Consider the following 26,032-nt stretch of genomic DNA (forward strand, 5'->3'; position numbering starts at 1 on the left):
TGCCCGCTCCGGCCTCCCCACGGAGCAGAGTGAAGCTGGCAGGCTCTCGGCTGGAATGTCAGGGCTGCACAGGTCCGCGCCCCTCCCAGCCAGGGCTCCGGCGTCTGACCATAGAGCTGCCTGGGTGTGAAGCACCGTGCTCAGGGCTCATCAGGACGAACCCAGGCGAGTTGGGGCGGGTGCGTCCCAGGCCCAGGTGCTGCCGGCGGGGGCCGTGGACCTGCTGTGCCTCAGCCCCCTGCCCCCGGGGTCCTGGCTCCCAGGCCGGCCTCGCTCTGACACTGCTCCGGCCTCCCGGCCTCCCTTCTAGGGTCCTGTTGCAGCCCCTCTGGAGGGGGACTCACGGAACAGGGCTCGGGCCAGGAGTGGGGCCATTTCCAGGCCGGCCAGGCCACAGGCCCCTGTGTGGAGGCTGCTAAGTGGTGCTGGGTGGCTCCGAGTGGCTGGTCTCCCAGAGCTGACAGCTCTTCGCTTGGGGAATAATTAATTCCACAGCCCAAAAACCCAGGGCTGCAAGTTGCCACGTTACTTGCAAGATTAATACAAGCAGCTAATTAAGATGGAGAGGCGAGGAGCGGCTGGGCGCTCCCAGAGCAGGGGTGGGGGCCGCCGGGAAAGGGCGGGGGTGCAGGTGGGCAGAGCAGGCAGGCGAGGCAGCCAGAGATGGACCCTGGTGGACATCCCGGTGGACGTGCAGGCCGCGGGGAGGGGCTCACCAAGGCTGGGGCTGTGGGCTCTGCCCCAGGAGCGCACGTGGCCAGTGACGGAGCGAGGGCGCCTGGCCAGGCAGACTGGCCCCATGTACTATCATAGCAAAGCCGCAGGGGCTGTGCAATTGCTCCCATTTTACAGATTAAAAAAAGCAAAGCCCAGAGGCCGAGCTGCACAATAGCAGGATCGGAACTGGGTCTGTCTGATGTCAAAGCCACAGAACAGGTGGACCTCAAAGTCCAGAGGGAGGGTCCCCCCACCCGCCCAGCCAGGACCGGGGCCTTCCTCCTCCACTTACAGGCAGAGCGCACAGTAGGCCCCCCGGATGCAGTCTTGACCCGCCCCCACCCCAGCAGGCTGGCTGCAGAGACGAGGGGCTGGATGTCTGGACAGGTCTGCCCCGGAGCCCGGGGGGAGGACGGGGCATCTCAGGTGGGCGCGGGTCCAGCCCCCCGCCCCCTCAGCCCTCAGGGCAGTCCTGTCGGCTGTCGGAAGCTGCCCTCCATGGCCCTTCCCCACCTCCCCCCATCACCTCTCTCTCTTAATTAACACTGGCCGCAAACTAGCTGGCTTATGCTTGTGAAGGGCTGGATGCCAAATGGATTGGCAGCGAGCCGCAAAGGGGTGGGCGGGGAGGGGGCGCTGACCTGCGTTTCTGAAGGCCCCTTTGGAAGGAGATGCCAACGCTCACCTGCCCTGAGCCCCTGAAGAAATCCCACTGCGTGTGGCCCTGACTGAGCGAGGGGGCAGGGGTGAACGGGCCAGATGGTCACCAGGCTGGGGACACCCAGGGGCTGAGGAGGGAGGTGGGCCTGGGGCAGAGGCGGAGCTGGCGGGAGGGGGCACAGGTAGCCAGGTGGCATCACCTGCCACAGGTGGGAGAGTGCAGGCGTGGCCCAGCACTGGGGGCTCAGACTCAAGCTACACGGAGGACGTGGGCCCCAGTTCAGTGGGCACCCCAGGAGGCCGCTCTGCAGAGTCTCCATCCCCCAGCCCTCTGTGCCCCGCAGTCCCGTGGGGGGCACTCGAGGAGGGGCAGTAACCCAGGGGTCTAAAGCCTGCCCCTGCCCTCTCTCCCCAGGGGCCTGGATGTCTGGTCAAGTGGTGCCCAAGGCACTCAGAGCTGGGGGGACGACCTGGAGGCTTGGGGGGAACATGGGAAATGGGGAGCAGTGCCAAAGATACCACAGGCGGTCCCCCTGCGTGTGCTGTCCAGCCTCCCACCCAAAGCAGGGCGGTTCCAGGCCTTCCTGCTGCCCAGCCAAGGCTGGCCCTGCCCGCCTCACCTGGACGCTGGCCTGGAGTCTCCAGAGCCTCCCCTTTCTGCTGCACCACCGCCTCCATGCTCCCCTCAGTTTGGTTTGAGGTTCTAAATCACAACTGGTCATTAGCCCATTTTTCAGATGAGGAAACTGAAGCTCTTGGCCTGATGGGTTGAATGGGGGAAAGGGCCTTGAACCAGGATGATTGGTTGTCAGCGCCCATTTTATTAACCCCTGCACACCCCTTCTGTCTGAAAGGGCCTTCTTGCTGAGCTGGGTGGTGGGCGAATTAGATGTGGGCAAGCACTGGGTTTCGGGCCCAGCTCTGCCCAGAGGACCGAAACCTGCCCGGCTAAGCAGGGTCACTGAGCTTGTGAGTGGCTGAGTGAGTGAGTGAGGCCCAGGCCTGGCCCTGAGCTTTGAGGGGGGCTTGAGGTTTCTTCTGGATTTGGGGGGTGTGGGGGCAGAGGCTCCTAGGCCAGAGTGTGTGAGGTGCCTGGCCCAACACCTGCCATCTGAGTCTGCTTGTTGGCACCCCCCTGCGGGGCGAGGTGGTCCAGCCCGGCCTCGGCCCCCGCCCGGAGACGTGCCGGAGCCATGCTCGGCTGGACACAGTTAACTGGTTCCGAGCCTCAGCGCTGAGCCTGTGACCTTGGGGTGGAAATGAGGTCCACCCCAGTCACTGCCGAATCCTCTGTCCCCTGACAGCCACTCGCCAGGCCGGGGCGCGCTGGGGGGGCCTCGCTCGCTCCAGCCTGCTGCCCTTCCCTGCCCCTACTCTGCTGCTGAAACGAGCAGTCCCCTAACCCCACCCCCCTCTGCCCACCCCACACGTCCTCAGGCCTGGGGCATCTGGGGGGCGGCCCCTCCCTCAACTCCCCGGGCCTGCTGTCCTGTGTGGGGGCAGAGCCGCTCCCCAGTTTGTGCCCAGTTTAGGGGCTGGCATGTGGCCGCCACCCGGTGAAAGGGCGCAGAGGGCCGGACCCGAAGGGCTTGGTCACGGTTACTGCGGGGGACTCCGCGCTCCCCGATCCCTCTCTGCACAGAACATTTTAATTGGGTGCCAGCTGTGTGCCAGGGGCCACCGAGGGTGCCCAAGTTGGGCGGGGAGGAGTGTGTAAGCATCCCAGTGAGGGACGATGATGGGGGGGTGCTTTACGGGGGAGGCGGCAGCAGCACATCTTGGAGGGAAGGAGGGCACGCAGGGAGGTGAGTCTGGGCATCTCCCTGGTCGGATGGGCAGCTGCAGGGTGCCTGTGCTGGGGAAGGGGCGGGTGGGCTCTGCCTGGCTCTCCACAGGCCCAGGGAGGATCAAAGAGGCCGGAATGTGGTGGAACCAGGGCAGCAGCAGGACAGAGATGGGGGTGGGGGAAGGTGGGAAGGGGGAGGGGTGGGGGATGGGGGAGGGGGAGGAGGGGGAAGGTGGGAGGGGGGAATGGGGAGGGGGAAGTGGGGAGGGGGCGGGGGAAGGTGGGAAGGGGGAATGGGGAAAGGGGAATGGTGGGGGATGGGGGAGGGTGGGGGAGGATGGGGAGGGGGAGGGGGAAGGGGGGAGGATGGGGAGGGGGAGGCAGAGGGCAGGGGGGAGGGGGAAGGTGGGGGAGGGCAGGGGGAGGGGCCCAAGGATACCTCTTCCTCTTCTGGTTGTCCACCCCCCCACCCCCTCCTGCCCTGAGAGGGAGCACCTCCGCAGAGAAGAGTAGCCCCCATTTTGAGGGCTCAGGAGAAGAGCAGTAGGCATGTGCCTGGGACTCAATTCTCTTAGGGGCCCTGAAAAGGTAATTGCCCTTAAAATCAGAAGAAAAGGGAGTTCCCTGGGGGGCCAGTGGATAAGACTCTGAGCTCCCAATGCAGGGATCCCGGGTTTGTCGGGGAAGTGAGATCCCATGAGCTTGGACTAAGCCTGAGCTCCGCAACTACTGAGCCCACTGCCTCTAGAGCAACAAGAGCAGCATGCCAGAATGAAGACCCCGTGCAGCCAGAAGAGACGAGTCAGAAGGAAACAGTGAACTTTTAGGTTGAAGATAATGTTATACGTAACGTTACATACATAGGAAATATATACTATCAAATGTTAATAAAATTGTCTTTATGCCAACAAAGTCATACAATCAACTTTCAATATTTTTATAGCGGAAGAGCCCCCAGTGGCAGAGGGCCTGGGCCCGGGGCCAGGTAAAGTCTGTACTCACATGGGCTCATTTGATCCTGACCCTCTGTGGAGGATACGATCACTAACCCATTTTACAGATGAGCGAGCCGGGCCGTGGAGAAGAAGCTGCTCACCATGCAGCTGAACGACTCCTGGGTAAAGGTCCCCCAGCTTCCTGGGTAAAGATCCCTTTTGCTCTCAGGACAAAGAACTGGCTGCTCCCATACAACACCCCAGGCCCGTGACACCTCACCTTTCTCCTCTCCGCCCCGCTCCGCCTCGCCATCTGTCTCTCACCCATCCTCGAGGTCCTCAAACATTCCTCATTTCCTCCAGCCCCAGGACCTTTGCAGAGGCTGTTCCCTCTGCCTGGAGGAGACCCTCCCTGAGAGCCAGGAGAGCACCCAGCTCCCCGGGTCTGGAGCTGGTCTCCGGCTGCACCCTCCCCGCCCTCCCATGGGCCAGGAATCACCGCCTCCAGCATCCTGACCTCCCAGAAAAGCGTCTACCTCCCCACCCGCTCCCCACCCCCGCTCCGTGTCTGGTCCACAGTGTGTCCCAGCGCTGAGCACAGAGACTGGCACACAGCAGGCGCCCACCAACAATTTGCTGAACCAACCTGACAGGTTACGACTGTGCCAAGAGTCACTCAGCCAGGCTGCATGGGGTCCCCTGCTCTCATCCAAGGGGCCCTGCAGAGGAGCCCCCCGGGGGGGCCCTCGGAGGCAGGCCTGGGGGTGGGGGCCGTGCAGGTGGCAGGGCTGGTTCAAGGGCAGAGGCAGGAGGCCGTGTAGGAGCTGCTGGCTGGCCTTTCCCTGACGGGGACTAAATCCTCCAGCGGGGCTGGGCCGCCACAGAGGAGACTCGGTGACCCAAGGAAAGCGCTGAGCAGGTTACTGGGCCAGGGAGGAGCCGGGTGAGCGGGCACAGCGGTGACTTTGCGGCCGGCGCAGCCCCTCTGGGTGTTTCCGGAGGCCGTGGCTGCCACGTGCCCTCGTCCGGCCTCCAGGGCCAGGCTCGGGGAGGGGCCTGCTCCCCCAAATCACCCAGCCCCTCTGCCTGGCCTGCTTTCCTCCACCCTCCCCATAAGGCCAGGTCTCAGCTTTCTCTCACTTGACAGAGTCGCATGCAGCCCCGATGTGTGCCAGGCTCTGGGACCCAGACGGCTGGCACAGAGCTCATCATCCAACAGTCGAGAAACAACAAAATAAACTCAAATGAGAATTACCATTAGCATTAGCGCCCGAGGTTGTGAAGCGTGTAGAGAAGGGAGGAGAGAGTAGCAGGCAGGTGGAGAGGGGCTCATCTAGAAGGAACTGAGGACCTGCTGAAAAGGGAGCCGTTTGTGAAGCGCACGGGCCACGCAGAGGCTGGTCTGTGCAAAGGCCCTGAGGTAGGAGCGCACCTGGAAGGTTGGAGGCACAGCCAGGAGGCTGCTGTGGCCGAAGCAGAGAGAGTTAGGGGGGAGGTCAGAGGGCAATGGGGCAGGAGGGGGGCCCAGGGGCTACTGCGCTTTCCAGGTGACCCCCTCTCAGACCTCCTCCTTCGTCCTCCTCCTTGGTTCCCCCCCAGAACAGCCCCACCCATTCCGTGGTACCCCAGACTCTAGCACAACGCCTGGTACCAGTGAGGTGATGACTGACTGACTGACAGACCCCTGACGGTGGAACGGCGGCCCCAGCCTCATGTGGAGGAGGGGGTGGGTGGTTTGGGGACTCTGTTCCCAGGAAATCAACACCATTGCATTCCTGCAGGGCTGCGGTGGGTGTCCCTGTTACTCGAGGGCAAGCCGTTTAAAACACATTTTAGATTAGAAACACCCCACAGATGGAATAGAATGTGAAATGTGCTGAATTTTTGAAGATAGAACAAGAGACTTCAAAGGCATCTCAAGCTGCGCGAGCAGTTGCTGTGTTTGACAAGCTCCGTCCCCCAGGCCAAGGTCACTGTCCTGTAACGTGGGGCTGCCTGGTGGAAAATGAGAGGCTTACTGGACATTCCCCAGGCTGGGGGGGGGGGGCGCCTGGGGGCTCACACTTCTCAGCGCCAGGCTTTTACGTGGACCTCTGCTGATCATCTTAACATGTGTGTACGTGTGTATACACACCCCTTCCCGGCCTGTTTACAGACGGGGAAACCGAGGTCCAGAGAGGCAAAGTCCAAGACCACAATCCACACCCGGGGAGGCAACGTCCTTGCGCTTTGCAAGGCCGGGTCCTGTAACCCCCAGCCGTTATGCTGGGCCAGTTGTTCCACTCCCTGGGGCGTGTCCTTCTGCGTGGGGGCATGGAGAGGTCAGCTAAGTGAAGGTCTCTGGGGCATAGATGATAAAGTTTAAAATGCCTGTAAAACCGTCACAGCATCACAGAGCTTCGTGGTGACACAGTGCAGGATTGGGGTCCCCGCTCTCCCCAGTCAGCCGGAGAGAAGGATGCGGCCAGGCTGTTGCTTTAATAATAACAACAGACGTCCCTGGTGGTCCAGGGGTTAGGAATCCGTCTGCCAATGCAGAGAACACTGTTTCCATCCCTGGTCCTGGTAGATCCCACATGCCTTGGGGCAACCAAGCCCCCGCGCGCCACAACTACTAAGCACTCGTGCCTAGAACCCTTGCTCTGCAACAAGAGAAGCCACCGCAATGAGAAGCCCACACACCGTAACTAGAGAGCAGCCCCCGCCTACCGAAACTAGAGAAAGCCCGAGTGTGGCGATGAAGACCCAGCACCACCAAAAACGAATACATAAATAAAGCTTTAAAACGACAACAACAGTAATGACGACAGCAGTTTCTGCTCATCAAGGCTTGCTCACCGGCCTCCTAGGGAGAGGCATGGGGACTAGCTGGATGCACAGCTCCATTTTACAGATGGGGAGACTGAGGCTCACGTGAGTGTCTGGCCCGAGGCCACTCACTGAGGGTGGTGGAGATAGAATTTCAATCCCATTGCTCTGACTCTGGAGCCTGGCCCACTCAGCCTGCTGCTCAGCCAGACTTGGCTTGCTTGCCTCCAGGATCGAGCCTCTCACTCCGTTCTCTGAACAGAGCCCTGAGATTCCCTAAATCTGTTGGGAACTTTCAGCTATGCTGGGTCTTCATTGCTGTGCAGGCTTTTCTCTTGTTGCAGAGAGCAGCTGGGCCCCCTTTCTAAAGTCTCCCCCTCAGCTTCCTCCTTCCCATTGGCCCTGGGCCGGGCTCTCATTCCTCTGCTATCTTGAACCTCAGATGGGCCTCCCTGTTCACCCATGTGCAGCCGGACTCTGCAGTCGGCTCCCTGGTCTGCCCCGGGCATCCCACCCCCATGCCTTTCCCTACAAAAGCCGCCCAGTCAGCTATTTAAGCTCAAAGCAGATGACCGGGCTGTGGTTCCTGCTGGTCTAGGCCCCTCCTTGATCCCCTCCTGCCTGGACTCTGCCCCTGAAAACCCAGCGTCCCAGCCAGAGGCCCCCAAGTCTGACCCCAAACCCTTGGACCCCACCCACCCTCAACACCCACTCTCCAATCTCCCCAGACACCTTCCACTTATTGGCACTTTGTGTTGCCAGAAATTCATGTTCATTGCCCCCGGTTGGATAATATACAAAAAAAGCAAAAGAAAAGTGAGTCACCCATTAGCTCATCACACAGAATCGGCTAACCCCTGTTCACATTTTCCTGGAGGAACTTTTAGACGTTAAACAAAAATAAAAAATACTTAATAACACATTTATCGAGCAAACTCTTTGTGCTAGGCGCTGGGCCAAGCGTTTCCAGTGGATTCTTTCATTTTACCCTTCCCTCCCTGGAGAGCCTAATGAGTGGGTACTATTATTTTTCTCACTTTACAGATGAGGAAATAGATGTTCAGAGAGGTTAACGTGATTCGTGCAAGGAAGCCAGGCTTTGAATTGGGCAGACGGATTTTTAAGGCAAGTGCTGAGTCGGCAGTGCTGTGGGACCCTGGCTGCAGCCTGGGCCTCCCCGCCCCCAGGAGCCAGGGGTCCTAGTGTCCCACCATTAGCATAACCACGAGCAGCCCTGAAACCCAATTACAAGAGATGACTTGGGCCCCAGCCAGCCGGGCGGCGCAGTCTCCAGCTGTGCGGGAACGAGGGGCTGGGGCCCAGGGGAGCCCCGAGGGGTGGGGGGGACGGTTCTGGGGGAGGGGCCTGGAAAGGCCGCCTGGAGAGGCACTGTGGGTGGGTCCTGAAGGCAGCCTGGACTTCCTGCTCAGTCCCTCTCGGCCAGAGAGGCCCATGGCCCCTAAGGAAGGGCCGCAGGTTCCTCTGCCCCCAGCCTGCTGGGTGATCTCAGGCAGCCCCTTGCCCTGAGCTTCACGTTTCTTCCTGAAAAAGGAGAAGAAAAGTTGGGGCTTCCCTGGTGGCTCAGATGGTTAAGAATCTGCCTGCAGTGCAGGAGACCCAGGTTCGATCCCTGGCTCAGCAAGATCCCCTGGAGCCGGGAACGGCCACCCACTCCAGTATTCCTGCCTGGAGAGTCCCATGGACAGAGGAGCCTGAGAACCAGGGGCTAATTGAGCAGAAAACTAACCACAGGTTGGGAGGGGGAAAGACTGCTGGTTCTGAACAACTGGGAAGGTCGGGGGTTGCATTTTCAACTTCCCCTTCCCCTTAAGGTCCGGCCACCATCGCCTCCCACCCAGACGGCTCCTCTGCTGGCCCTGGCCAGCAGACGGTTCCCCTCCATTCTGTCCAGCAACGGGTGTTCCTTTTCTACTGATGAAAGCAGCATGCGTGCACACATACACACACACACATGGTCCCTCAACCCCACTAACAGCCCAACAAATACAACATCATAGAATGAAGCCCTACCCTCCCTCCCTGGCAGAAGAACCCATCACTCTGAATTTGGCATATGTTTTCTCTGTAACATCTTTCCTGTAGCTCAGATGGCAAAGAATCTGCCTGCAATGCAGGAGACCAGGGTTTGATCCCCGGGTCGGGAAGATCCTCTGGATAAGGGAATGGCAACCCACTCCAGTATTCTTGCCTGGAGAATCCCATGGACAGAGGAGCCTGGCGGGCTACAGTTCGTGGGGTCACAGAGAGTCAGAGATGACTGGGAGACTAACACTACTACTATACTACCTTCTTTTCAACAACTTAAAAAAGTTATTATGTATATTTGGCCGTGCTGGGTCTTCCTTGCTGCACCAACTTTCTCTAGTTTTGGGGTGTGGGGGCTACTCTTCGCTTGCACTGCGCCGGCTCCTCATTGCAGGGGCTTCTCTTGTTTCGAAACGCGAGCTTTAGGTGCGTGGGCTCAGGAGTTGCAGCTCTTGGGCCAGGCTCCAGAGCACAGCCTCAGTAGTTGTGGTCACCGGCTTCGTTGCTCCACATGGGGTCTTCCCAGACCAGGGATGGAACCAGCATTTCCTACACTGGCAGGCAGACTCTTTACCACTGAGCCACCAGGGAAGTCCTGCATGCATTTTCTTTAGAGTTTTACTCTCAATGTCCCTCAACAGGCTATTACCCAGGTCTTCGTGTCTTAGAAAGTGGAGCTCCTGGAATCGGCTGATACCCTTCACAGTGAGGCTTGGGCGGCTCACCAGGCAGGCCCGGGCTGCTCTGGTCAGTCTGCTTTCGTGGCTGTGTGATAATATTCCAGGCTGGGACAGTCCCACACCCATCCACCTGTCCTCCCACCGACCATCAAATGTGCTCATTTTTGTCTCTTGCAAACCCAGCCAAAGTAGCATCTTGCACACAGCCCATGAGCCCAGGTCCAGAATTTATTTCCTTTATGCCTGGGAACGAGACTGCTGGGTTGTGGTATATGAACATCTTTTAACTCAACTAGTTACTGCCAAATTGTTCTCCAAAGTGGTTGTTCAGATGATCGTTTTAAAATATAAATTAGATCATGTCACTTCCCTGCTTGAAACTCTCAAATAGTTTGCTATTAAACTTAGAATAAAATCTATATTCCCCTCCACAAATGCATGGCTGCATTCCATCCTACATTCTCCCTGGTCTCCTGGACTTCTTTCTCTTCCTCGAATAGGTCTGGCTCTCTCATGCCCCAGGACCTTTGCACATACTGCCCCGCCTCTGCCTGGCACATGCTTTGTCCATCTTTTTCTAAGCTGGCTCCTGCTCATCTTTGGGGTCTTCAATGAAAATGTTACCTCTTCTGAAAGGCCTACCCCTGAAGTGCCTCCCACCCTGTTCCTCTTATCACCCTGTTTATTTCCTTAAGAGGACATCTCATGGTCCTGGAGTGATCCCATCCTCTCTTTTATTTGCTGGTTCATTACCAGCATGGCAGCCTGTAAGAGGTCCTGGCCTGATTGGTCATTCCTGCGTCCTGGAGGCCCGCATGGCTGGCACCAAAGATCTGCTCTCCGTGTCATTCACTCATTCAACAGATGCTGATGCAGCCCCATCTGGTTGAAATGTCCAGAGGAGAGCGAGGCTGAGTTTCGGGCAGAGGGGCAGCCAGGACCGTGGGGCCCTGGCCTTCTCCCATGGCCGTGGGGAGCCGTGGAGGGTGCTAGAGTGAGGCAGCCTCAGGGTCAGGCGAGCACTTTAAAAAGCAGCTCCGGGGCCTCCCTGGAGGCTTAATGGTAGAGAATCACTTGCAAATGCAGGAGACACGGGTTCGATCCCCGGTCCGGAAAGATCCCACATGCCGAGGAGCATCTAAGCCCGTGCACCACAACTGCAGAGCCTGCGCTCTAGAGCCCAGGAGCCGGAACCGCGGAGCCCACGGGCTGCAACGACTGACGCCCAAGCGCCCGAGAGCCCGTGCTCCAACAAGAGGAGCCACTGCAATGAGAAGCCTGCGCACTGCCACTGGCGGCTAGGCCCCGCTCGCCACAGCTAGAGAAAGGCCTGAGCGGCAAGGAAGACCCAGCATAGCCATAAATAAATACAACTGGGGGGGAAAAAGGCGGCTTCTCAGAGCTGAGGGGGAGCCTACTGAAGGGAGCAGACCTGCAGGGAGGGGCTGGGGGGATGGTGGTGGCCGAGGATGGGCTGACGGGGGGCCGGGAGGAGAGGTGATGCTAAACCCACAGGGACCAATTAGGGCATGAGACTGGCTTCCAAATGTGGCTCAACCCAGTCGATGGAAGGAGCACCCTGGTGTTAGGGAACAGCGGGGTTCTGGCCTCTGTGATGCCCCGGCCCCCACCTTCCACCCCTGCAGGAAGCTGGAAGGAAGCTCTCCCCGTGATGCTGAGAGGGGGGCAGAAGTCCAGAGGTGCATCCTCGGAGCCCGGCGAGGTCCCCTTGAGCTAGTCCAGCCCCTCTGTGTATAGACGGGGAAGCCGAGGCCCTAAAAGGAAAGGAACCAGAAGACCACATGGCTGAATCTCACCCTTGTTGTTGCTTTTGGAATATGAGGTGTGGTACTGAGATCAAAGAGACGTCCTTCTTCCCGATAGAGACTGAGGAAAGGCAGCAAGCCCGTGTGAGACGCAGGGACCGTGTCAGACACCAGGAAGGACTTCTGCAGAAACTCCACCCCCCAGACCCAGCCTTCTCCGGCCGCCTCCTCTGCGCAGTCCTGTCTGGGGCTCTCAGCGCACAAGGCTGGGAGGTGGCTCGTTCAAGGTCACTCGGCCAAGACGAGGTCACTCGTGCCTGCGTGCTCAGTCACTTCAGTCGAGTCTGACATTTGCGACCCCACAGACAGTAGCCCCACCAGGCTCTTCTGTCCATGGGATTCTCCAGGCTAGACTACTGGAGTGGGTAGCCATGCCCTCCTCCAGGGGATCTTCCTGACCCAGGGATCGAACCTGTGTCTCCTGCGGCTCCTGCATTGCAGGTGGATTCTTTATCACTGAGACACTCACCTGGCTCTAAGACCAGTGCTCCTTTGTTGGGAGGGCCAGGGGTGGGACTGGGAAGCTCCAGGCCCCTCCTGTCCCAGGCCCTGGGGTCCGAGAGCTCAGGGTGCCCCCTTCCTGAGGGTCTCACGGTGGCCTTCTGGCCCCTCCCATGTTGTATCCTGTGGGGACCAGATAGGACCCCAGCCTGGTTCCAGCCCAGCGGCTTCAGGTGGCCCTGGGCTGGGTGCCCCTGCTCCCAGGCCTGTGGGCCTCCCAGCTGGAGCCGCACTCCTGGCAGGAGGAGGTGGCAGCCATTGGTATGCGAGGCGGTGCTTCAGCCCCTCCGAGGCCCAGCCTTTCCGCTCAGCTCTTTAAGGATCCCTCCTCGGCAGCGGCAGCGTGGTGGTTGCTGGGCAACCCCATCCCCCACTGTCACCGGGGCCCTCCCCCTCCTCCTGTGTCCCTCCTCTCTGGGTCCTCCCAGTGCCCCATCGCAGAGGAGTACTTAGCTCAGAACCTGCCAGGCCTGGCTGCACCCATGCCGGGCAGACTGGGGGGCCTTGAGTGACCCCACCCAACCCCGGACCTGGACCACAGCTCTGCTCCACACCAGGACTCGGGCTGGGGACCCTGACTCAGGACACCCCATCTGCAGATTCCCACGACTCCACCCCCAGCCTCAGTGGCTTCAGCTGCCCTGGGGTACTGGAGCTTGTTGGGGGGACAGAGAGGACCCAAGGGGAAGGGCCCAGGAACTGAGTCCCCCGGGGAGGTGGCCTACTCGGGGCACGGGGCCTCAAGAGCCCCTGGGTGGTGGTGGAGACCGAGGCAGTAAACTGGGGCAGGCGTGGGAGCAGGAGGAGGTGGGGAGGATTTTGAGCCCTGAAGAAGGTCTGCGGGGGGTTGAGAAGGGGCGGCGGTGGGGTGGAGGGGTTGTCCGTGGAGGTGGGGCTCCAGCAGGTCTCTGAGCCTACAGTCTCAAAACCCCGAATTTTCCACCCCCCACCATCCTCCACCCTGCCCTCCACTTCTCCCTCCCCGGGCAGTCAGGGAACCCTGCTCCCTGGCTCCCCAACATCGTGGGTGTGTGCCCTCTCTTTTCCTCCCTCCAACTTCCTTCCCGATCAGGCCTGTACTTCTAGCCTCTCCCGGGTCCCACAGCCCTCTGCCCACGAGCTGCTCCCCACCCAGCCCTCCGGGCCTCGGCATGGGCTGACCCCTCCGCTCAGGCCATCGTTTTAAGACACAGCTCACGTCTCCCTTCCTGAACCTGACTTGGGATGTGTGTAACAGGTGCAGGATAGCCAGAGTCAAGAAACGCTTGAGTCGTCATCAGGAGCACTGCTTCTGCTGGGAAAAGGGCCCAGGAGTGAGGGGGGTAGGGGCTAGTGAGAGGCAGCCCCGGGTGCCTGGAGGAGGTGGGGGAATGGGGTGGTGGTGATGTCATCTGTGGGGGAACGAGGGGGCTCCCAAGGGGCAGGGGGCCCATCAGAGACAAGCAGCCTCAGTCCTGCCAGGGCCGGGGAGGGTGGGCTGGTGGGGAACGCCGCGCCCTGGGGTGGTACGGTCTTGCCTCTGCTGTGGGCCGGTTCTGACTTTCTTTTGCGTCCTTCTCCCCACCCACCCAGGGTGGTAGCTGTCAGTCCGGATCTCCATCCTTCACCTCCCATCACCCCCACCCACACACACACTCCAGGACCCCACGCTGCCATACTCCCGGAAGTGTGTGGCTCCCCCTGGAGCCCCTGGAACCGTCATCTCGGGGCATTTTCAGGAATCACAGTTGGCCTCGGGCAGCTCTGTCACCGGTGCCTGCAGGGCTGCCTCAGCAGCGCCTGACTCTTCTCCCCAGGTGCCCGGCGCCGCAGCAGGTGCTGGGGACACGCAGGGACCACGAGAGGCCCAGGATGTGCCCTCAAGGGGCTCACTGTCTCCTGGGAGGGACAGACAGTAATGAAACACAGAAAGAACACGGGCTCCATCAATCCTGAGCCTCAGCAAAGCTTCACGTACAACCGGGGAAGAAAACACTGCCGGCCACGCCCCGATCTCAGAGATGTGAAAGTTTCGTCCACATAAATCACACAAAATGGGGCTTCCTGGGCAGCTCAGTGGTAAAGAATCCGCCTGCCCAGTGCAGGGGACACAGGTTCGATCTCTGGTCCAAGAAGATCCCACATGCCCTGGAGCAACTAAGTCCGAGTGCCACAACTACTGAGCCTGTGCTCTGGAGCCCGGGAGCAGCAACTGCTGAGCTCAGGAGCGGCAACTACTGAAGCCCACGTGCCCTAGAGCCTTCCTCTGCAACAGGAGAAGCTACCGCAATGAGGAGCCCGCACATGACCAGGAAGAGTAGTTCCCGCTTACCTCAACTAGAGAGAGCCCGCCTGCAGCAGTGAAGACCTAGGACAGCCATAAATACATAACTAAAATTATAAAAAAAAATATAGACCCTTCCAAGTGGAAGACAAGGGGGGAAGAGAGAGCAAGTGACCCCATTGGGAAAAATGGATTCTGGAAGGCCTCTCGAAGGACAGGATGGTCAAGCCCTGGGCTGAGGGGTCAGTAGGAGCTGACTTGGTCCGGAGAGGCGGGAGAGGGCAGGGTAGTGGGACCCCTGATTCAGTGCTGTGGGCAAGAGTGCACCCAGCGGCAGAGAGAAGCCGGGGCAGGGGGGCTCCCAGCCCGGCCACAGGCTGCCCTGCCCACCCTTCCCCACGGCCCCCAGCACCTGTCCTCGGGAGTTGCTGGCTTTGTCCGACCTAACTTTGCCCCTGCTGTGCCCGCTCCCTGGAGCACCCTCTCTGGGACTTCCTCCTGAGTTGGGGCCTTCTTGCCCCAGAAATTCTGCCCTGGGGCCCAACCCTCCGTGCTGTGCGGGATGCAAAGGTCTAGTGCACAGAGGCGGAACGGAAGGGGGAGCGTGGTGGTGCTAGGACTTGGATCAGAGAAGTTGCTGTGACTTTCTGCGGGGAACTGGTGTGCCCAGCCAGGTGTGTACCGCCAGCCTCCTCACAGGCTACATGCCCGTGATTCAAGGAAACCTAACAGGATGCGCCCGGCTGTCACCAGGAGACCGCGGTCTGGGATGGCCAGGTGTTCGGTGACGGCACTTCTCGCCCCCACCCCCCATCACGTGTCCCCAGAGGCAGGGGACCCTGGGGCCTCAGAAGACAGTGATCTCCAAGACCAAGAACCCACAGATGGGGCCACCGGGAGGCTCTCTGGCTCCAGGTGAGGAGCTGGAGGTCTACCCTCCCTGGAGATGATGTCCAAGCTGGGGCCTGGGGGTCAGGCTAAGCCTCTGACTTTTGGGCAGCTGGCCCAAGGTCATGCCCTCTGAACAATAGCTCTTAGTCTGTTTAGGGGTGCTGACCCCTGACCACTCCCTCGGGGGCTTCGTTTCTGGACACCCAACACCGAGTCTGAGGACAAGGGGTCCCTGGTGATGCCCACTGACCATCCAGCGGGGCAGACCCTACCCTTCCTGTGGGTCAGGTAGTGTCTCCTGCTGCCCCCAGCCCAGCCCAGAGCAAGCCTCGGCAGGGCCAAGAGTGGCACAACCTCAGCTGCCAATAACTCACGATGAGTTGTGCTGTCGCCGCACTTCACAGTATACAAAGCACCTTCCTCTCGGGGCCTCAGCAGACTGTCACGGCAGCCTCGGGAGGTGCGTGGTGACCCCGTTAAGATAAGGGACAGGGAGGCTGGCGTAGGGCCAGGGTCAGCAGCGGGTGAGCGGTGGGGGCGGTGAGCAGAGTCCACATCTGAGAACTCCCTAGAGGGCAGGCAGGTGGGGGGAGGCAGGGCCAGCGTGACCCCGGCTGCCCAGCAGTAGGGCCCACTGCACCTGGATGCCAGACACCGCCTGGGTTACTGTCGCCCTGGGGCCTGGGGAGCTGGGGCTTCGGTGAGCCCAAGGCTGAAACTGTCCCCGTGTGATCCGTGCTGCCTTGTGCACACAGCATCTCTGTGAGTGCCTGGCTCGAAGATTAGCTCAGTCCTCCTGGGCTGGGCTCCCACCAGCCCATGCCCTTGGGGAGCCCCGCAGCACCCAGGGGCTCAACTCAGCAAGTGTGTGCCGAATGAACAAGCGATCTTTCTGAACCTCACGACCAATAGTGCCTCTGCTGTACCCACCCTCCCTGGCACCCTGCCCCTTCCGAGACAAAGACCAGACTCTCCAGACTTGTCCAAGGCCCTGTATGGACACCTGGCCTGGTTGACATCAGTCATCTCATCTTCCACCACGGCCCTCTTGACTGTGACCCCGTAACTCCAACCAAGAATGCTAGATCTCCAAACCCCAGGCTACTTCACGTCCCTGACAAGAAGCTGAAATGAGCTTCTGGGGTCTGCTCAGAACATTCCTCCTGACCCAACTCAAGGGCCACCTCCCCTGGAAAGCTGTCCTTGATGTTGCAGTTGACTTGCCCCTGTGTCCTGGGGCCACGTGGTGACAATGTCTGTTTCAGGGAGATCCTGCTAAGCTTTAACTATTGAAGTGTCCACCCCGCTGCTGGATTTCCAGCTTTGCCAGGGCGGGGTCTAGCAGGGCCTGATTCCCTTTGGTTCTGGGTACCCAAAAAGCAACCGGCACAGCGGACCTCCACGTTCCCTGAACTGTGTCTCGCCACCGGGAACATCAGCTTGATGGACTATCATGCAGCCGTTAAAACCACTGTTACGGGGACTTCCCTGGTGGTCCAGTGGCTAAGACTCCCAATGTAGGAGGTCTGGGGTTTGATCCCTCGTCAGGGAACTAGATTCCACATGCCACAACTAAAAGATACTGCATGCCGCAAGTAAAAGCTCTCCCACGCTGCAGTGAAGATGAAGGATCCCGCGTGCTGCAACCAAGACCCGGCGCGGCCAAATAAATATTAAAAAAAAAAGAGCTATATCCATACCATCCACTCTACTCTGAGGCTCTGAGTGCCTGCTCTGTGTCAGCCCTGTGCTTGGCGTGCGGGTGGGAGGGACAGAAAGGGGTCCCTCCTTCAAGGGATTCAGTTTAGAAGAGGAGGGAGACCCAGACATAATTCCTGAGCAACCTGTTAAGTGCCACGACAGAGGGAAGACAGAGCCCCAGGGCCCCCACGTCCATCTGGGGGTCTGGGGAGGCGGAACGGAAACCATAGCTCTGTAAAAATTACAGCCGACAGTGCGTGGACAAGCCTGGAAGGGAACAGCGGCTGACTGAGGCTGATGGAGGAACTGAGGCTGTTGACGCCACAGGGTGGTGGCGTTGTGGGTTCTTTTTCTTTCCTTTATTGTTGGGATAATGCTGTTTGGACAATAAATAAAAATTGGGAGGAAAAAAATAGCTGTTTGGTGAATTGAGTATAAAGCAGGGGAAGGAAATGGGGAGGGAGAGGAAAGAGGGGCCCAGGCAGGGGTGCTCGCTCTGGGCTGGGGGGTGGCGAGAGGGACGGGCGGGCACAGGACGTAGGGGAGACAGGGGCCAGCATCCCTGACGGCAACCTTCCCCCAGGGAGAAGCCAGGGGGGTGTCCCAGGGAGGGGGCTGGCCAGGCACCGAAGGACAGCAAAGCACAGGGTAGGCTGGGCTCCTCGAAGGGTCTATCACCCGCCTGCAGCTGGGACAGTGGGTGGAAGGGGCTGGGATGGACTTGGCAGAGGAGGTCTCAGCCAGATTGGGGATTCTGTGGGGGGACCGGCAAGCTGTGGGGCCCAGATGGAGGCGGTGGGGCTCCAGGAAGAGGTTAAGGACTTGCTCAGAACAGCCCTCCAGGGGGAAGGGTTGCAGGACTGGATGACCGAGCGAGCTTGGTGACAAGGTCTGGCCAGGGGACGTGTGGACAGACAGGGGGGCCTCCTGAGTATCCTAGAGAAGGCCAAGAGCATGGGGACTTTCCAGGCTCAGATGAGGGGGGTCTGGTCCACCCCCACCCTCATACTAGACCCCACACAACAGGTGCAGACACTTCCTAAGTCCCTCATGTGTGCCAGGCACCGCCCTGGGCACCTTCCTACTCCTCCAACCCTCCTGTTAACCCTTGGAGGTAGGCTGTTCGTGCTCCCATTTTTACAACAGGGGACACTGAGATTTGGAGAGGTTAAGTAACTGACTCAAGGTCACAGTCAGCTGGTGAGGGGCAAGGCCCGGCTGGGGGCCCTGCCCGCTCAGGCAGCTTGGCAGAGCAAAGTGAGCGAGGCAAGCGAGGGGGAAGGGGCGCCAGGCAGGGAGGAAGGGGTTACCTTGGCACGCACAATAGATGATGGGTAGCTGTTTGTGAATGAATGAATGGAGGGTTGGTTGGAAGGATGAATGAATGAGTGCAGAGAGGAGGGGTGTAAGGGGAGGCGCACGTGAGCGAGAACCCGATTCTCTCTCCCCGCCCCCCTACCCCCCGCGCTGGAGGCTGGCTCTGGGAGCCTCCCTCCTCAGCCTCCCCCCCTCATTGGGGACAGACACCCCAACCTCCCCATCCATTTTAGCCGAGGGCAGGAAGAGGGGGACGTGGAGGCCGAGTCTCCCGGGTTGGGCCCGAGTCCCCGCGCGGCGGCGCAGCCTCCCGCGCCAGGTCCCGCCGGCCAGTGCGCAGCGCGGCGCCCCCGCCCCCGTCGCCTCCTCCCCGCCCTCCCCTCCCGCCCCGCTCCGCGCCTGCACGCACGGCCCCCGCCGCCGCCGCCGCACAGCCTGGTTCCCCGCGCCCTGCTCGCCGCCGCCGCCGCCGCTCGCGCAAGCACCGCTGCTAGCCCTCGCCCGGCCGAGCGCACCCACCCCGGCCGCCGGCCCACCCCCATCCCGCCCCGCGCACGCCCCCCGTGGCTCCGCCGGGCGCCGGAGCCGGGCAGATGCGCCGCCGCGCGCCCCCCGCCCTGGGCCCGCCACCGCGCCCCGCCGCGCGCCGGGGGCTCCTTTCCCGGGCGCCCCTGGGCACCCTCCGGCTCCAGTTTCCGCCCGCTCCTTGGAATAACCCCTGAGGCTCCAGTCGTCGCCGCAAAGTTTCCCGAGGAGACCCGCCTCCCCGGCCGCTGCGCAGGTAAGGATGGATGTCCGGGGCGGGGGCCGGGGTCCGCGCGTGCGGGACGGGGCGCCGGGGCCAGCGGGGCGGGGAGGGCGAGTGCAGGGAGGCGCCGCAGGATCCCGCTGCCCGGCTTTGCCCGGCTGCCGCGGGGACCGTGCAGCCTTTGGGATTTGGGGAGGGGGTGCCCCCCACCCCGAGTCGACAGCTGAGGACCCATGGCGCTCGCTCCGCCGCGGGCAGGCGCGGGGTGCGCGGCCGGAGGCTCCACTCTCCAGCAGAGGCTGGAAAGGGCGGGGGCTCGGCGGGAGCCCCGACCCCAGCCCTTGCTGCGCCCCCAGGGAGACGGCCCTGCCCGCGGGGGTCGCCTAGCTGAGCCGGACGGTGCCGACTCTCCGAGCCGAAGGGCTTGGAGCGCGCTAAGAGAGGCAGCCTGCCGGCCCGGGCGCCGCGCTCCCGTTCCCACCAGCCTCGTGAGTCACGGCTGGAGCGAGGTTTTATTTTTAAAACGACTTCGAGGGGGGCTTAAGCAGCCTCCAACTTCCCTCCCCGTGCGCGCGGTGGACTGTCAGCCTTGCTCGGGGCAGGGGACCAGGGCGGTGCACCTGGCGGCTAGAACGATGGGACCTCCAGGCTGGAGGCGGGGGGCTGCCGGTGCCCCCCACCCCCAAGCCAGAGGCCGGGGTCGCCCCTCCTCCCGGGGCCTGGAGGCTCAGGGCCGGAAGGTTGGGGAGTGTTGTTGCCCAGCTACAGGGAGCCCTGGCTGATCAGAGCTCTCGGAGGAGGACAAAGTTGTGGAGCGGGTGACATCAGGGAGCTGCCCCAGGCCTGCGGGCGCCCCGGAGGGCTCTGAGGCTCTCTGGGGCGTGTGTGGCTTCAAACACAGCCCAGCTGGGCTGTGCGAGGCCCCTGTGGCCCAAGCCAGAGCGCTGATGCGAATAAATGAAGCCTGGGCTGGGGGCAGAGGTGGGGTGCATCTGGGTCCTACCCTGCCCCACCCTGGCCCCTGCGTCCTCAGGGACCAGTCTCTCTGATTTCCCTCCCCAAGTGAGCTTAGGAGCTGGGGAGCAGGCTGTCTGTATGGGCGCATGGAGCCCGTAGAATGCAGGATGCCACTGGCAGAGGAAGGTGGGCTGGGGCATGTCCCTTTCTGCTCAGCAGCTACCGGCAAGGTGGCCACGCTCAGGGGCTCCGGGCTCAGATTTCTGTAGTGAAAGCCAATGGCATGTCTTCCTGCCAGCCCCAAGAGGAGAGGCGCAAACATCACCTGTCAGCTGGAGCCGACTCCGTGGGCGACTGTGCAGGGCTTCCTCGGAGGTTTAAATGGAAATGGTCTGAGCTGCCAGCCAGGGCTCCTGCCCGTGAGAGGGTACTAATCAGGCAGAGGGGAGGCCCTGGTAGGGGTGAGGGGCAGAAGGAGGCTGTCACATCCTGGCTTGAGGGGTCAGCCGCGGGTTGAGAGCAGGAGAGAGGAAGGCAGACAGAGTGTCTGTGTACTGGGGGGTGTTATGTGTGTGCCCCTGGTCCCGTGATCTCACAGACAGCTGGGGCTGGACACTTCTGTAAAAAGTCTCCCCGGCCATGAGTTTAAGGCAGGTGTGTCCTGGGGCAGCTGGAGCCTGCAGGAGTTCCCCTAAACCCTGGCCTGCGGGCCTTCGCTCTTCCACTTACTGGCTGAAAGTCCTTGCTTCTCTGAACCTCACTTTGCCTTGCTGAGTGTACTCACCCCCGAGGCTGAGCTTGGGGGAGCGGGGACAGGATGCATTACACCGTAGGGCAAGGTGGACAGATGTCTTGCTCTGGGGTTGAAGGGGTCCCCGAGGGCTCTGGGCACCTACAGAGGCCTTGGAGGGCCGAGGGGGTCAGATTCCCCAAAGGCCGGGGACTGATGGTAGACAACAGCCTGCCGCTGACCCTCAATGTCAGCGTCCTTCCTGGCGTGTACCCCCCTCCGCCTGGCACCTCCTCCTCTTCAGCCCCCGGGAGGTCCCCTCAGCTGGGCTCTACGGAGGTGGTGGGGGCTGCCACCCCATCGCATCACCTGCTGCCAGGGCTCTGCGTGCAGGGCACTGGCCTGCGAGACTCCGCTCTGTGCAGACTGAGGGCTGCTGGCTGAGCCCGTGTCACCCACGGGGTGGCCCTGGGCCTGCCCCTCTGGCCACCCGTTTCCTTGCCTGCACAGGGGGATACAGCGGCTCCTCCACCCTGGGGGAATGGGTGGGCACCCTGAGCGTGGGATGGCAGGGCGTGTGCGTGCCTGCTTCCACGTCAGCCGAGAGATGGACGGGCGCTCCAGGGGGACCTCACACAGCGGGTGTCAGGGGACAGAGGCAGGCCCGGAACCGGCTGACTGCCCGCCGAGGCCCAGCGCGGCGGCAGGTGTCAAGAAGCGGCTGCCCTGGTGTCGGGTGGGGGGATGAGGCCCCTGAGGCTGGCTGGGCACAGCCCCCTCTGCCCATCAGGTGGGACAGAGGCAGCGGGCAGGGAGGCAGTGCTGGGAGGGGGCGGACGGCTCAGGAGTGGCGGGGAGTGGGAAGGCCCTGCCCCGAGAGGCAGATGGCCCCACTGTGTGTCCTCTGGCAACCGGGGACCTGCTGGCCGCCAGCTCCCCAGCCAGTGAGGCTGCCCCGGAGTCAGGGCTGGGAAACGGCCTGGTCTCAGAGGTGGGGCCTGGCCAGGGCTGTTGCGGGGCTTCGGCGGGGCCCACTCTTCTGCCCCCAGGGTCCTCGGGGAGGGTTGTGGTTTCTGGGGAGGTTCTCCGCCTGGCCTGCTGACCTCAAGCAGATGACTGCATCTCGTCGGGCCTCGATATCCTTGTGTGTAAAGTGGGGCAACAGCAGCACCCGCCGTGGGGGAACCCCCCGGGAGATGATACATCTGAAGCTTCTAGCAGAGTTTACGCCTAGCGGGGCAGTGTGCCCTGGGAGCCCCTGGCTCACACTGGGCTGAGGGCTTTCAGCTTCTTCAGGCCTTGGAGGAGCAGGAAGGACTGCCCCGGGTCCCCCCACCCCAGCCAGCAAAGTCCATTCTGGGTGGGATCTCATCTCAGTGGGCTGGGGGCTGGCAGCCCCAGTGTCAGTGGGAGCGTCCAGGAGCTACGGGGTGAGGCTGAGGGGTTTTCATTTTGGAGCCCTTGGTGGGATGGGGCGTACGGGCTGTGCTGGTTCGGACCAGGAGGGGAGTAGGGGTGTGTGGGCGTGGCTGAGGCCCCAAATGCTCACCACCCAGAGGGGCCTCAAGGGCTCTGGAAGGGTGGGGCTGGCGTGGGCCTCAGGCCTGCTTGCTGCCTTTGATGTGTGGGCTTGGGGGTTCCCCTCCCCAGCACCTGGGTTCTCCCCGAGACAAAGTTCAGGCCTGCTCCGGCTTGTACCAGGCACAAGGCGGTTGTATTTTGTCCTCTGCCCCGAGGCAGTCACCCAAAGAAGGCCAGGAGACGGGGGCAGATGGCCAGAGGAAAAGACAGGTGGGCAGACTGTGTGACCCCAGGGTGCTCCTGCCATGCCACGCGACCCCAGCCGGCCCGGCGCCCCCCAACATCAGCCGGAGCGGAGAGGGCTCTGTAGAGAGGGCCATGTTTGTGCAGGCCTGTTTGCCTGAGCAGCGGGTGGAGGTCTGTTTACCGCCGCCTGCCCGCGGCCCCCAGAGCCCAGCCGCTCCCTGGGGTCAGCGGCCCTGCGGATGATGTCAGCATTCGGGGGCCTCGCCTCGCCTCATGGAAGTTGTTTGCTGGATCCAGTGCAGCCCTGGGGTTTGAGTCTCCCACGATGGCCTTGCACGTGTAGCCTCCCACCCGGCGAAGTTGGGGATGTGACGGTGTTGGGGACCTGGGGGGCCGGGCACAGACACTGCCGTGGCGGTGGGCGGGGTGGGGCTGGCTCACATGGCACCCCTGGCTTTCCTATCTTTCCCTCCCTCCCTCCTTCCCTCCGTTCCTGCCCATTCATCCGTTCATTCATTCAGTGCTGGGCACCAGTTGTGGCCAGGCGCGGGGCTGGGCTCTGAGGGGGTGGAGGGGAGGCTTGGGGAGAGGGGAACCAGAGCAGCTGCAAGTCTTGCCCTCAGGGAGCTACAGCTGGGAACGGGGGTCAGACTGCGATCGGATGCTTCCTCTCCTACTTCGGAGCCTTGGGCTCTGAAGGCGGGAAGGCAGCCCTGTGAGGTGGGGGTGACCGGGGAGCCTGCTGGGGCCCGGGATGAGGGGAGCGGGTGCTTCAGCCAAGGAGGTGAGGGTGGAACAGGAGTCGGTGAGAAGGGGCAGGAGGAAGGGGCCCGGAGGACAGAGCCTGCAGAAGGGGCCGTGTGTGCGGGGGGCGGGGGCAGCCTCTGCAGGCGGGTCTGCTGGGAGCCTGTGTCCCGCCTCCCTGGTCCTGCTGGCTGGTCCATCTCCATCTCTCAGGACTCCTGGGCCGGCCTCGACGACGACTGGCTGCCTAGTCCTCCTGGGCAGGGGTTGGGGGGCCCTGGAGGGTGGTCCCCTGTTCCCGAGAGAGCTGTGTGTCCACCTGCGGGGGCAGTCTCTGACGGGCCAGGAGGGAGAATCTCTGGGCTTGTTTCTGATGGGGACAGAGGACCCCGGTGTAGACCGAGAACTGCTAGTGATGAAGGGCGTCCCCTCCCCTGGCTCGGAACCTCCCTCAGAAGTGGGGCTGGGGAAGAAGGGAGCGTGGGCGGGGCTTCCTGGAGGCTCCAGGCCCCAGCTGTATGGGGCTCAGCTAACCACTAGGGGACACTGCCTCCCAGGCAGAGCGCCGGACCCAGGCTTCCGGAGGGCGGATGGGCCCAGGTGTGCACTCTCTGCGTACGGGGTTGGTGGGGGTGGGGTGGGCGTTCGCTAGCAGGGAGGCAGCGGCTGAGCCTTTGGGGACGGCTTTGTACTTCATTAAAACCGGGATTAAAAGTGGGGTGACGGAGATGCTGGTCCTGGCCGCTCCTGTCTGCACGGCTCTCGAGAAGCAGCTCTGTGGCAGCTTCATTTTGCTCCCGTTCCCTCCCTCTGCCTGAATTAATCGTTGGCACCAGATTACAACAGATTTAGCAAACTGTAAAAAAAAAAAAAAAAAGGGAGAGAGCGTGTGAGCGAGGAAAGGGGGACTGAGTTCAGAGGAGAGGACGCGGCATCGGCATTTATCTACAGAAGCAAATTGCTCTTGTCGGCCCGTCACCCCTCCAGCCTCCACCTCCAGCGATGCCTGCCTGGGAAGGGCTGCGGGAACAAGTCCCGACAAACACTGCTGGGCGCTGGCGCCAGGATGGGCTTCTCCTGGGGGCGGGCTGCCAAGGGCTGCCTGGTGGAGCAGAGAGGAGAGCTGAGTTTTCAGGGGACCCTGGAAGGGTGGCACATAGGCTGCTTTGGGCGGGGGATGCCTGGCTGGGCTGGTCCTGGGTGGTGGGGGGGTGGGGGGTTGGGGACCAGGGATCGGAGGCCCTGTGTGGCAGGGATGGCTAAGGGTGGGGTTGTGTCTGTCTGTCTTGCTCACTGGTGCGTCCCCAGCCCTGGAAGGGGGCCCTGCACACAGTAGGTGCGCAGTGGGGTGCAGGGAATGGGTGAGTGAAAGGTGACGGCTTGGCTGAAATGCCTCGGGAGCTGGTGTGGTAGCAGCGGAAGGTCCAACCTGCCAGCTGAGACTCCTGGGAATGAAATTGGCCGGACTGAGCTGCCCCTCAAGGGACTCACCCCCCTAACCCCCAGGTCCTGGGTCAAGGATGTTCCTGCAGGCCTTCGAGGGAGCTGCCCCCTGGCTTTCCTGGGATGACCTGGATTTAAACATGCTCTGCTGTGGTCAGACTGGAGGGGCCTGGTTCTGTCTCAGGGAATCTGGCTCCCGGCAGGCCCACCGGGCTCCTAGGCTGGGCTGTGCTGCCCCTGCCCTGAGTAGCGGGCTTACGTTTAGCGAGGATGGGGAGACTCAGAGAGGCTGCCCAGGGCAGGCCAGGCCCGGAGCCCACCCCTGATGAGTTATGCACAGTCCCAGTCGTGGCAGAGTCAGGCCAGGACGGGAGACAGGTGTGCACGGTGGATCATACCTCCCACACATCCACACACACTCACACTCCTGCACCCAAGGCTCACGCCCGTCCCTCCTAACCTGCGGCCTGAGCTGGGCTGAGCCAGGATCTGCTGAATGAACCCCACAGCCGCCCCCACCCCACCCAAGATCCCACTGCTAAAAAACGCCTTGAGTGGCTGCCACCCACCCTGCCCAGGGCCTCTTCATGTGCAGCCCCTGCTTCTCTTGCCCATGTAGACAGGGCAGCCTCTGCTTTTCTTGGGCCCCAGTAGTCATGTATGGATGTGAGAGTTGGACCATAAGGAAGGCTGAGTGCCGAAGAACTGATGCTTTCGAACTGTCTCACTGGAGAAGACTCTTCTTGAGAGTCCCTTGGACAGCAAGGAGATCAAACCAGTCGATCCTAAAGGAAATCGACCCTGAATACTCATTGGAAGGACTGATGTTGAAGCTGAAGTTCAAATACTTGGCCACCTGATGTGAAGAGCTGACTCTGGAAAAAGACCCTGATGCTGGGAGAGATTGAGAGCAGGAAGAGAAGGGGACGACAGAGGATGAGATGGTTGGATGGCATCAATGACTCAGTGGACATTAATTTGAGCAAACTCTGGGAGATAGCAAAAGACAGGGAAGCCTGGGGTGCTGCAGTCCATGGGGCCACAAAGAGCGGGACGTGACTTAGTGACTAAACAACAGCTCTCTGGGGAGGGGGTGGATGCAAAGGAGTGAGAAGCTGGGGTGACAGCCCTTCCTCAAGCCCTGCCCCAGCTGAGGAGGCCGAGAGACTGTCAGCCTTGCAGCCTGACCTCTGACCCCAGGAGGGAGCCCAGCAGACAGGCCGGCATGGCACTCGGCGGGGCCACCTGCTTGGGACCAGCATCAGGGGGAGGGCTGGCCCGCTGTGTGGGGCTGGCCAGCGAACAGAGAGACGGTTCCTAGCACAGAGAGTGTGGCAGGGGTCTCAGAAGCCCTTCCCCTCCTTATGGAGACTGTACCTGCTAGAGACTGCCCACCTGTCTCAGGGAGGCAGACCACACACACTCCCCTATCCCCCACCACCCAGTCAGAGCCTTGCCTCTCTGTATGCCTCAGTCTCCCCACTACTGTTGACCAAGGGGTTGGACCACTAG

General features: G+C 61.7%; 2 protein-coding genes across 3 annotated transcripts in view; one reads left to right on the top strand and one right to left on the bottom strand.

Moving 5' to 3' along the window:
• Nucleotides 1-26,032, bottom strand: part of MACROD1 (mono-ADP ribosylhydrolase 1) — a 152,816-nt gene that overhangs the window by 15,227 nt on the left and 111,557 nt on the right. The window lies entirely within an intron of this gene.
• Nucleotides 18,735-26,032, top strand: part of FLRT1 (fibronectin leucine rich transmembrane protein 1) — an 85,096-nt gene continuing 77,798 nt past the window's right edge. Inside the window, exon 1 of the mRNA XM_043452608.1 lies at nucleotides 18,735-18,912. The gene's annotated coding sequence lies outside the window, so the exon portion shown is untranslated. The remainder of the gene's footprint in view (nucleotides 18,913-26,032) is intronic.

The sequence above is a fragment of the Cervus canadensis genome, chromosome 29 (genome assembly GCF_019320065.1).
Source record: "Cervus canadensis isolate Bull #8, Minnesota chromosome 29, ASM1932006v1, whole genome shotgun sequence".
In the NCBI taxonomy this organism is placed as follows: Eukaryota; Metazoa; Chordata; class Mammalia; order Artiodactyla; family Cervidae; genus Cervus; species Cervus canadensis.